The following is a 10,942-nucleotide window of genomic DNA, read 5'->3' on the forward strand; positions in this document are numbered from 1 at the left end:
ATACGTCGTATATAATACGTATATGTGAAGTATAAAAAAATACCATATTTGTGAGAATTAATATTGTTATCTTACGATAAATTGAATTAAGAAATCGAAATGGTTACCAAAAATGTTGCATGTAAAATTAATTTGACGTTATTTAATAATTTAGGCTTAATATTCAATTGCATAATGACGGGATTTTTTTTATCTTATTATTAAATATATTTCGGCACAACTTTTTAATATTACATTTCATGTATCAAATTATTCGGCGAATTATAGCTTAATTTAACTACTTCAAATCAGTGGTAAATAAGAAATTATTATTGTCTTCTGATCTAAAAGTAGATGTGGTTATTGAATATTTTTTTATGTTAGTGTCTGATTATTCTTTTGTATTTGTTATTGTTATATAAAATAGTTCTATTGAAGCATGGATATTACAATAAATCACATCTTATTGATGTCCCATTATTGCAAAATTATTTCTGCAATGGAAAAAATAACAACAAAATGATGAAAGAGAAGTGAAGTAAACAATATTCTTAGTTTAATTAATAGTGTCTTAGTGATCAATTTGAGGGGTCTTATGCTTAATGCTTCATCTTTTTTATTGGGGCTTAGGACAAATGTTGCCATTAAATTAGTTTCAATTTTCTTCTCCAAAACTTTAATTATGATTTTTTATTCTTCTATATATTTTTGCTCCATTTGGAAAGGCAATACTGACTATGATAGTGATGATAAAATCCATGAGCCAATTTCTGCCCAAACGAACAAAGGAGGAAATGAGGTGAAGTTCTTTGGTCTCATATGGATTTACCTTTTTTGTTTTTCTATCATGAATATTTATTTGGCAATAGGTTTAATGCAAATGGATTTAATCTTCTTAGATAATTGTTTCTATGGTGGCTTTTATTTTATTAAGTGATCAAAATCAACATACACTTGAGTTTTCATGACATTAACTGTTGTTGTTGTCGTTTTAGATGGCATATCATGGTATGATATAGCTTGGCATAAAAATAATATGATATAGTTTTCTATGATCAATCATAATAATAGCTGAGATGGTGTGACATTGATGACATAATATAATTTACACACTTCAAGTATTCTTTCCTTGGCTTATAACCCACATTACTGGAGTTTTGATAGCTAATAAACCCATAACATTTTGGTGGACTCAATATTGCATCTTAATACCCAATCAATGCCTTCAATGGTATCACAATCTTTGTAATTGTCAATCTTGCTCAATAATCCTCCTGATTTAATTTAATAGCAATTAAAGCTTCTTATTTTGGCAACATGACTCAATCCAAGTTGGAATAGAAAATGGCAATATAACATTTTTAATTGAATGGTATTGAAGAACATTTAGATTCATATTTATTATTTTTATTTAATATCCAGAAGACTTGATGCTAGTTTTGTGCAAGTTTAAACAATTATTTTTCTATTTATAATCATATTTTTAAGTTCTGTAATTTTATTATTAGTTTTGTTTCTCAATTCACATGGTTTTCATGATTGTATATGTCAAAGGGAAAGGGTGGAATGAGACAGTACCAAACTCACTCACTAAATACTAATAACAGTTAAAGATTTCATTTGATATATTTTAGAATATGTCAATTAAATTAGATAGTAAAAATTATGATAGATCATTAAAAAATTATCGGCTCGAATCCCACTTATTCAAATTTTATATTATTAGATGATGAAACTAATTGACAGTGTTTATGATTTAATCTGTGTTTTGAGTGACGCTTTTGATCAGAAAGAGATAATTAAAATAAGAAGAATCATGTTGGATCAAAGAAAAACATGTCAGAAGATTGGACGTCGAGCCGAAGGATTGGTCGATGTATCGACAGAAGGCTTCGGGCCAAGAAGAATGAATATTACATTAAGGAAATCAGAGTTGCGGAGGTCTACCGGTTGATTGGGCAATAGGCCGCAAGAGAGGACGATACGTCGAACAATCAGACGAGGAGTTGATGAACCAATGACACGCGGGACAACATCTGATTAGCTTAGTATTAATTGTCTAGATCGAAGTATGTTTTATGTATGCAAGATTAACTACGATAGTAAGACATAAAGCAAATGAAGTCTCAGAGTCAAGAACATGAATTCGTTGGGAATTCGAGAGTTCGTCATATGTCCGGACGTTCGTCGGAAGTTCTGCCGGAATTGATCGAGAAGTCTAGGAGCTTGCCAAAGAAGCTCATTAGAACTCACCAAGAAGATCGTCGTGAAGCCCAAGAGCTTGCCAAGAGTCCGCTGGAATATTACCGAGAGATCGTTGGAAGCTCGCCGGAAGAAACCTAAACATAGAGACTTTTTTCGCTTAGTAAATATTTTTAATTTTGTAATTAGCACATAATTGGGATTGGAATTGGGCCAACCCAATTAGGGGCTAGTTGGGCCATTATGTTGGGCCTAATGAAAAGCCCAAATAGTGACCCAATAGATGGTACAATCATGGCACAGTCCCCGAGACTATATCAGGCGATGGTATCGCCTAGACACAATCTCCGAGAGGTTGTCAAGCGATGGTACCACTAGTCTAGGTGATGGTACCATAGGGTACCAAGCAGTGGTATCACCCAGCACAAGCAATGGTACCACCATGACCTCGAAAACTGGGGATGAAATATTTTTAGGCTCTAATTTTGAATTAACTTGAGGCTTATAAATACCCCTCTCATCTCTAGTTAAAAAGCATAAGAATTGAGAGTGAAAAAAGAAAGAAACGCTGCTACGTGAACTCCTCTCGTTCTTCTAAGTGTTAGAATAGTTTGGGAGAGGAGTAGGTGGGAGTGTAAGTGTTATTTCCTAAACCCAGTAAAAGGAGAAAGAGTGTAAAAGGTGGTTGGTCTTCGTTTATTGAAGATAGACCGATAGTGGATGCCGATGGCCTCGACGAAGGAGGAATCAGGAGTGGATGTAGGTCATGACAATCGAACCACTATAAATTTGGTTTGTATTTACTTTGAGCAATTTACTTTTATAGCAAACTACCTCTCCTCCTTATTATGTTTTTACTACGCTAACACTCGCATACGCTTTAAAGTTAACATCTTTCGAGATCGATTTTAATCGTATGAAAGAGATTTTTCGAAACCGATGTTTTTACTACTGTACTAATTCACCCTTCCCCATCTTAGTGTCGACTCGTTCCTAACATATATTTGTCGCTTATCCCAAAAAATAATTTTTTTATTTGATATTTTTGGCCATGGATTGAAAATTAATTACTACTTAACTCTCTATAAATGGAATGCATTATTCACATGTCTTGTTTGTAGCTATTCATATGTTTCTTAATATCTAATCTTAGATTTGGAAATTTAGTTGGTGGTATATAGCCATTAAAATAAAATCTGATATAGAATAAGATTGATATAAATATCATAATTAGGCAAGGGGAAATAGTAATACATATTTTAAGGCAGATTAGTTGGGAGGTTATGGCTTGTTATTATTTAGACACATTCTTATGTATGACAAAGGCCAATTGACCTCTGTTAATTTAAAGTGTCAATATTCATATTCTCTATAGTTGAAAAAAAAAAGAAAATAATATTAACCCCAACAAAGAAATTTATAATTCACTAAAAGAACTAACTTATTGGTATAACTCTACTCTTATTTCTCTGCTAAACTAAACAAATAAGTAAATTAATTAGTGAACGAATATGAAATTAATAAAAATAAATCAAACAAAACCCTAAAAATATTTTTATATATCGAAGAGAAACTCGGGAATGAATGAAATTATTAAGGATATTATTTATGCTTATCATAGTCAATCGATCATAAGGTAAGTAAGAGGTATCAAACCTTTATTAATTGATAAGTGATCATCATACTAATATTTTTGTATAAATTTGTAGAATGATATTTGACTCTCGAATGAGTGAACTTAGTATATCATTAAAGAAATTATGACCTTGTAATTTTTTTTAAAAAACATTTTTTTAATGTACATTAAATACATTCTAGACATTTATGTTAGACTTTTTTTTTTGAAAAAAAATACTATTTCACATAAATCTAACAAGATATAAATAAATATAGAGCGGAGCACAAAATTACCTATGTGACATCAGATTTAAATATTCTTGCAAATTGTATCAATCAAATTAACAACTTTATTTTCCTCTCATGCACTTCAAAATTTGAACATATTTAATCATGCTAGATAATCTCCCATGTTTCATGTTTTCAATCAATATTATATTTTTCTTCAAATAAAATTTTAAATATTAAATATAAATTGAGTCAATATATATTATTATTAAATTATTGATAAGGGATAATTTAATTGATCGACTATTGGTACTAACTTGTAACGATGGACATACTTATCATAAATTTATCCTTATCAATTATAATGATGTAGATATAAAAATATATGGTCGAATGAAATTTTTTTGAATCATCGATTAAATTAAATATTTAGTATGAGTTCGATATAAGATTATGTGCTGAGCGACAGCCTTGTGATCGCAGGAGGATGCGTGCATGCATGCATGCATTCTGTGCCTGCTGTGTTCTTCTCGCTGGACTGCCAATAGCGATGGCTGTCAGAACGATGCAGTCCAGATTTGCCGATGCATGCGACAACGGATAAGCGAGGACGAAACAAGTTGCACGCGTGGGGGGTTGAGTGCAATGAAGCATCAATTTACACTTAGCTGAACCAATGGGCATCCTAGCCGTCGGATCGAGATCTAACGCTCATCACAGGTAGGGTCCCGCACCACCACCGCAACACGTGGATTTTGCCGCTAAACGTATTCGAAGGTCTTGACCGGTACCGGTTAAGAGAATGGGACAGCAGACCGCCAGTCTTCGCTTCGCGAGGTATATGTGCTCTTCGAGACGGAGTGGGTGAGAGATGGTGCAGTGGGGTGAAGGAAATGCTTTAGCTGCTGGCATTGAGTTCATCGGAAGGGGAAGGGAAGATTGGCTTCGACGTCGTCGTCGTCGCTGTTCTTGATTTCGTCCTTCTTCTTTTTCTTTTAAGAGGTAAGCTCATGAGTTCAAAAGTCAGGTTTTTTTGGGGCCAAAGTTGTGAGCTGTTAGGGTTTCGTGTTCGATTCCGAAGATTTCTCATGTTTCGTTGTTGGTATTGGAGCTTCTTTTGCAATTTCTCGAAGGAAACGTTTTGGATTTTGTGGGTTTTGATGCTTCATTTATCAAACTTAGTCTTTGTTCAAAGGACTTATTGTCGACGGCGCAGTAGTTGAGGTCGTAGGTACATGCTCATGTCCTGCTGTATGCTCTTTTCCCCCCTTATTTATTGATTGGATCTGATGTCTGTTCTCTTTCTTTGATGTTTATAGCGTCAAGAAACGCCAATCCGTTTCGTTTCATGCTTCATTTTCAAGAAACCTAGGGGGACGTGGACCGTCTCCATGGTTGTACTACTCGATCACTTGCTTGCCGCTTTCCAGATGCCTCATTTGATTCTTGTTGGAGTCTTCTAATTTGATGCTTGCCGTTTTCTTGCTGATCACTAGCTAATCATCAAAATGGACATACGTTATTCTCAACATATAATTTGGTTTTTTTTTTTATTCAAAATGCCATACGTTTCTTTATCTGTAATAACAGAGGTGAGATGGACTATTTTTCTGTAGCGATAAAAGTGAAGTTAAGAGCTTGCTTTGTTTGCCCGCTTGGCTTTGTTATACACGCCCAAACGACCTAAAGGTGAAAATGTTGTGTACAGACAAGAAGGTAGTCGAACAACTTCAATTAGTCGTTCTTATGTCTTCATTGAGACATTCGGGTTGATTAGTGCATTATTGCACAAACAATGGGTCTCATTTTTGAGTCTAGCATTATGTATGCCATTTGATGTAACAGAAATTTCTTTCATTGTTTAAAAAAAAAATAGTCGTTTGTATTGTCAAGCTGAATGAAGTAAATTGAGCATGCTATTTTGAATATATGTTCTGTATGAATCAAATTTCACCCTTTTGGTGTAGTATACTCTTATATCGTTCTAAATGAATCATGAATGTCCTAGTTTTCTGGCATTGCTAAGTTTCACTCGAGTGAGAATTCTTTTGAATTTTGTGGTCGCGGCTTCTAAAGTGTGGGAACTGTATTGTGGTCATCAATTACTTTTGTCACATTCATACTGTACGGAGACTCTCTCGCACTCTCAGATTAACTAGAGCATCAGACTGAGTAACTTGATCCTAATGTTGATGATGATTAATTCATCTGTACATCTATAAGATAAAAAAAAATGTCATCTCTGTTCAGGAATGTGCTGGGATCAATGTCTAAGCTGACTCATTTGTTTCCATGGTACATAAAGCAGTAGCAGAAAACATAGATTAATTTTACATATATGATTAACATATTAGAGATAACCTTGATTTTCATGTTTTATATAGCTCAGTTGGGGATGGTTGTATTGCTTGACTGGTATATGTTTGTGTCCAAGATATTGGCTTAGAAATGGAATGCTTGCACTTGTACCATGAATCGAGCTGTGCTACCTGTGTTGTGCCTACCAATCATGTCTAAACTTTTTGCAACTGATTCATGGTGTGTAATCTAGATGGTCTGGTAGATTGGTAGTACATGGGAAAACTTACTATCGTGTGAGTAGCATGGGAGCTTGTGCTTGGCACATATTTGGTACTGAATGTCGATTATAAGCTTAGTGTAGCACATAGAAACTAACACAAGTTCAGTGAATTGTAGGTTTCAGATGAGAATAGTTGATAATAACAAACATAGAGCAGGTTAATTGTAGATTTCAGATTAGTGAACAGCCAAGCTTTTTGGAGACCAATGAGGTACTACTAGAATTTGTACTAAATATTTGAAGATGTCTAATATTGTGTGGTGATGGTTGCAGGAGTTGGGTTCACATGTATTTCAAGATGACTAATATCTTGATGAGGAAATATATAAAACACAGTCTAAATGAAAAGTTTCTTTGGATCTGGTCATTCGGGGCCGATATTGGTAGCACAATATCCTCAATTTTTGGCTCTTGAATCTGTCGGGATGGATTAACCTGAATGAAAATCAATGGGATCCAATCGTTCTGGAAGATCCTGACTATGTGACTACAATGACCTCTTAATTTGTCATCTACAATTTACACACCAACCTTTCAGTATAACAACTCCAAGTTCTTGTTGCCATTGATGATGGTGGGTAGTGTCTTGGAGAAGAGATTTTTAGATAATGGGGAAATGAGTTGATTACAGTTATAATAATATTTTGGTCTTTTTGCATTAAAGGTGACAAAAATACCTCTAGACCTTGAGCATCGTGTCAATGATTTAAGTCACAGAAAGCCTGTGCATCACAACATAAGATTTATGCCCTGACCCTCCATAGACTGCATTAGTGAGAACCTAATGTACTGGTCTCTGTTTTTCCAAATTTGGAATTTTCTCTTCTTTATTTTACTTAATCCAGGGGGTAAAATCTATACTTAGAAGGCATTATGTGAAATAACACATAATGGAACTTGTAATTGTATTTAAAAATTGTGAAATATTTTCTTGCTACTTTCTTTTATAGCCGTTTTTTTATATATGTTGATTTTGCTCATTTGTGTTCACACTCAACATTCTTGTAAAAGACAAACTTGGCATTTGAGTTACAAGATGATAAAAATGACGTGACCTGGATTTTGTCCTATAATGCTATCTTCTTTTGTGGTTGTATGCAGTGCTCAAATGGCCATACTCTATGTTCTGGATGCAAACCTAGAGTTCACAGTCGATGCCCCACTTGCAGGCATGAGCTAGGCAACATAAGGTGTCTTGCATTGGAGAAGGTTGCATCTTCTCTTGAACTGCCTTGCAAGTACCAAACCTTTGGTTGTTTGGGTATATATCCATAGTACTGCAAACTAAAACATGAATCACAATGCACATTCAGACCCTACACTTGTCCATACGCTGGATCTGAGTGCACAGTTGCCGGTGACATTCCTTATGTGGTGACTCATCTAAAAGATGATACGAGGTTGAGAATGCAACCTGGATGCTGATGGTATTTATCCTTCTTTGATTATTTTTATATTACTGAAAAAGCTGTCAGCTTGTTTTGTCTACAATTCGTCTTGTTCTATGTTTTATTACTATTAGGAAATTGTTTGCTTGGTTATGTTGGAAATGAATTAGCATTGCTGTATTCTCCTGTGGTGCTCATGGATTAGTGCGATGCCATCCTTTGAATTTTACGAAAAAGATTTTACAATAACATCTGCTTGGTACTTTTCGTGCTTTTGGGTTAATGGGCCATTTTTTAGATGTGTATGACGTAAAGTTCTTTAAATGTTCTTCTGATGTCTTGACTCTCTAGGACTATTACACGCTCACTACTTGATGTTGGTTTATGGTGGGGGCTGTACGAGACAAGTTAACTTTTTATTTTGTCTTTCCTCCCATTTTCACTTGAAGAACCTCCAACAAACTCCACCTTTCTCCTTGCTAGCATCTGTGCTTCTGCTTTCAGTACATTTGGCATTGTCATAAACTTGGAGCTTTGCTCTGCTTATGCCGATGCTGTTAGTTGGTCAGGTTGTTTCTCATCATTATATTCTTATGGGTTCTATTGTATGTAAGTTTTCTGCATCTAACCACAAGTTCGGAATTGCATATTACCATTTTCTAAGGTTGCCCGGTGTTTTATGAAATCAGCTTATTACATTTTTACTTGTCATTATTTAAAAGCTAATTGGATGTGTATATGGGATCGCTCGTCTATATGCATTTCTCTATCTAATCTAGTAAAAGATGGAGATAATTGTCTTCTTGGTTATCTATAGCATATGTTTGTTCGAGTGTTCTGTATCTATTGTTTATATAACTCACTTGTGATGGGCTGAAAGAAACAGTATGGTGTTTTGTTTAGGTTTTCAGTTGCTTTGGACAGTACTTCTGCCTTCACTTTGCGGCATTTCAGCTAGGTATGGCACTGGGGGATGATAATGAAGCTAAATGCTACAGCTATAGCCTCGAGGTTGGAGGTTAAGGAAGATAACATAACAAGGAGTTCCCGGAAGTATAAGAGACAGTCATTGGAAGGTGAGAGACGGTTACAATGGACTCATTATCCAGCTTGAAATATGGCTCTTTTTACCTCTTTGCTCACTTCATGGGCTGGAGTACTGAGTACCTCCCTAGTCTTTCGATGATTATGATTTTGTAGGTGTCATTATGCGTTATTAGAAGCAAATCCCTTTGCTCCATTGATGCTCAAACTTGTTTAAAATGTGCTAGCACATCTTTGAGGCTATAAATGCTATATGGTAGACAAGCAAATCTTCATGTCCAATGCATAATTCTATATATTTCACTTCCCTCTTCTGTTTCCTTTTTCCCTTAGCTGTAACTTATTTTATGGTTAAATATCCAATCACGAAACTCTGTAAATAATTCACAGAACTTGAAATGTCATTTTTCATTTTAGATATCGCAATGGTCATACTCTCAAGGATACATTTTGGAATTTCGTTGTGGTAATGTCTTTTATTAACGTATGTTTGTAATGTTATATTCATCCTTGACATGTATATATTTCTTATAAAATAAGATTCACCACATATACCACTCATTAATAACCATCCCAAGACTTAGGTTGACCCTTTTTAATTGTGATATACTTTGGCTAGTTTGAATTCAAAGTAACTAAATTCTTGACATTCTTTTCAGATAACACAATTTCAGAGGATATTAATGGCAGCTGGAGTTTCAACGAACAGTTCAATGACAGAGAACTTGGGAGTAAGATCCTGAAATATGAAGGAGTTTGAATTAAAAATAATTAAATTCTTGATATTCTTTTCAGATAACATAATTTTAAAGGATATTAATGGCAGCTAGAGTTTCAATTAACAGTTCAATGACAAAGAACTCAGACTAGATTTTGACAATTTATTGTAAGTTTAAATCTCATCTTTATCATTTATCTTTTTTTTTAATAAAAAAATTCCTTGTATTTTTATTTAAAATATAGTAATAAATAAATAAATAAAATTCAGCAATGGTTTAAGTGATTGGGAGAGTTAAATGGCAAAAACACTAACATCATAAACAATTACATGCATAAAAAAGGGACAAAAGCAACCAAATATAGTGGATTTGCCTCACTTTCTGAGAGATTTTCTATTTCCATATGATACATTCAATTTGGAAAAAAAATGGTGAAAAAAGAGAAATAAATTTCATTTGGCTGTGCAAATAAGTTTATTTTTCTCGAATGCGGAAAATGGGACGCTAAGTCGAAAATAAAAAATGTTACCAACTTGGCTTGAGTAAATTAAATATTGAAAATTAATAGATCTAAATTTAAATAAAATTGATCACTCCGGATTAATTGATTATTACAATTGATTTAAAAAAATTATCGATTTGAGCATACTTTGTACACATCCAAAAATATAAAAAATAACAAGCACAAAGATTAGTCCAACTAATTGTTTGATTTATTGGAAGAAAAGAACTAATTCTTCATTCATTAACTTTTTTGTCCAACTCATTCTTATAAAACCATACCATCATAATGTTTCATTGATATATATTAACCAACATTCATCGGATTTTTATATGTTCAACTCATTCTTCAGATTTATGAGTTCTTTTCTTCCATAGTAATAGCAATAATATATCAAAAACTATGTTAATCTTATTACAGAAACAACAAATATTTTTTTTTAGTACTCTGTACCAAAAAAAAAATATGAAAAATAAAAAAGATATGATTATGTAACGTCTTTTGCATAGAGAAGAAATCTCTAATGCTATTAGAGTGGAAAACATGATCATAATAATTAAGCGGTTTGACTTTTATTTAGGTTCATAAAGAGATAACCAAATTGCTCATTATGTGAAAATAATTACTAAATAAGAAAGTTAGATCATCATCTACTGAGTTGACTCAAATCAGTATCCACAAT

The 10,942-nt window shown here is 33.6% G+C and overlaps 1 long non-coding RNA gene across 2 annotated transcripts; it reads left to right on the top strand.

The window, feature by feature from the left end:
- Positions 1-4,902: 4,902 nt before the first annotated feature.
- LOC103973908 (uncharacterized) lies at positions 4,903-9,916 on the top strand. Of its 2 annotated transcripts, XR_010479471.1 has the most exons (5): positions 4,903-5,028; positions 7,709-7,816; positions 7,921-8,034; positions 8,899-9,071; positions 9,699-9,916. It is a non-coding gene; the product is annotated as an uncharacterized LOC103973908 (long non-coding RNA). The 2 variants fall into 2 exon arrangements; XR_010479470.1 differs by having other exon boundaries at positions 7,709-8,034.
- The last annotated feature ends 1,026 nt before the right edge of the window (positions 9,917-10,942 follow it).

Source organism: Musa acuminata, chromosome BXJ1-9 (genome assembly GCF_036884655.1).
Source record: "Musa acuminata AAA Group cultivar baxijiao chromosome BXJ1-9, Cavendish_Baxijiao_AAA, whole genome shotgun sequence".
Lineage (NCBI taxonomy): Eukaryota > Viridiplantae > Streptophyta > Magnoliopsida > Zingiberales > Musaceae > Musa > Musa acuminata.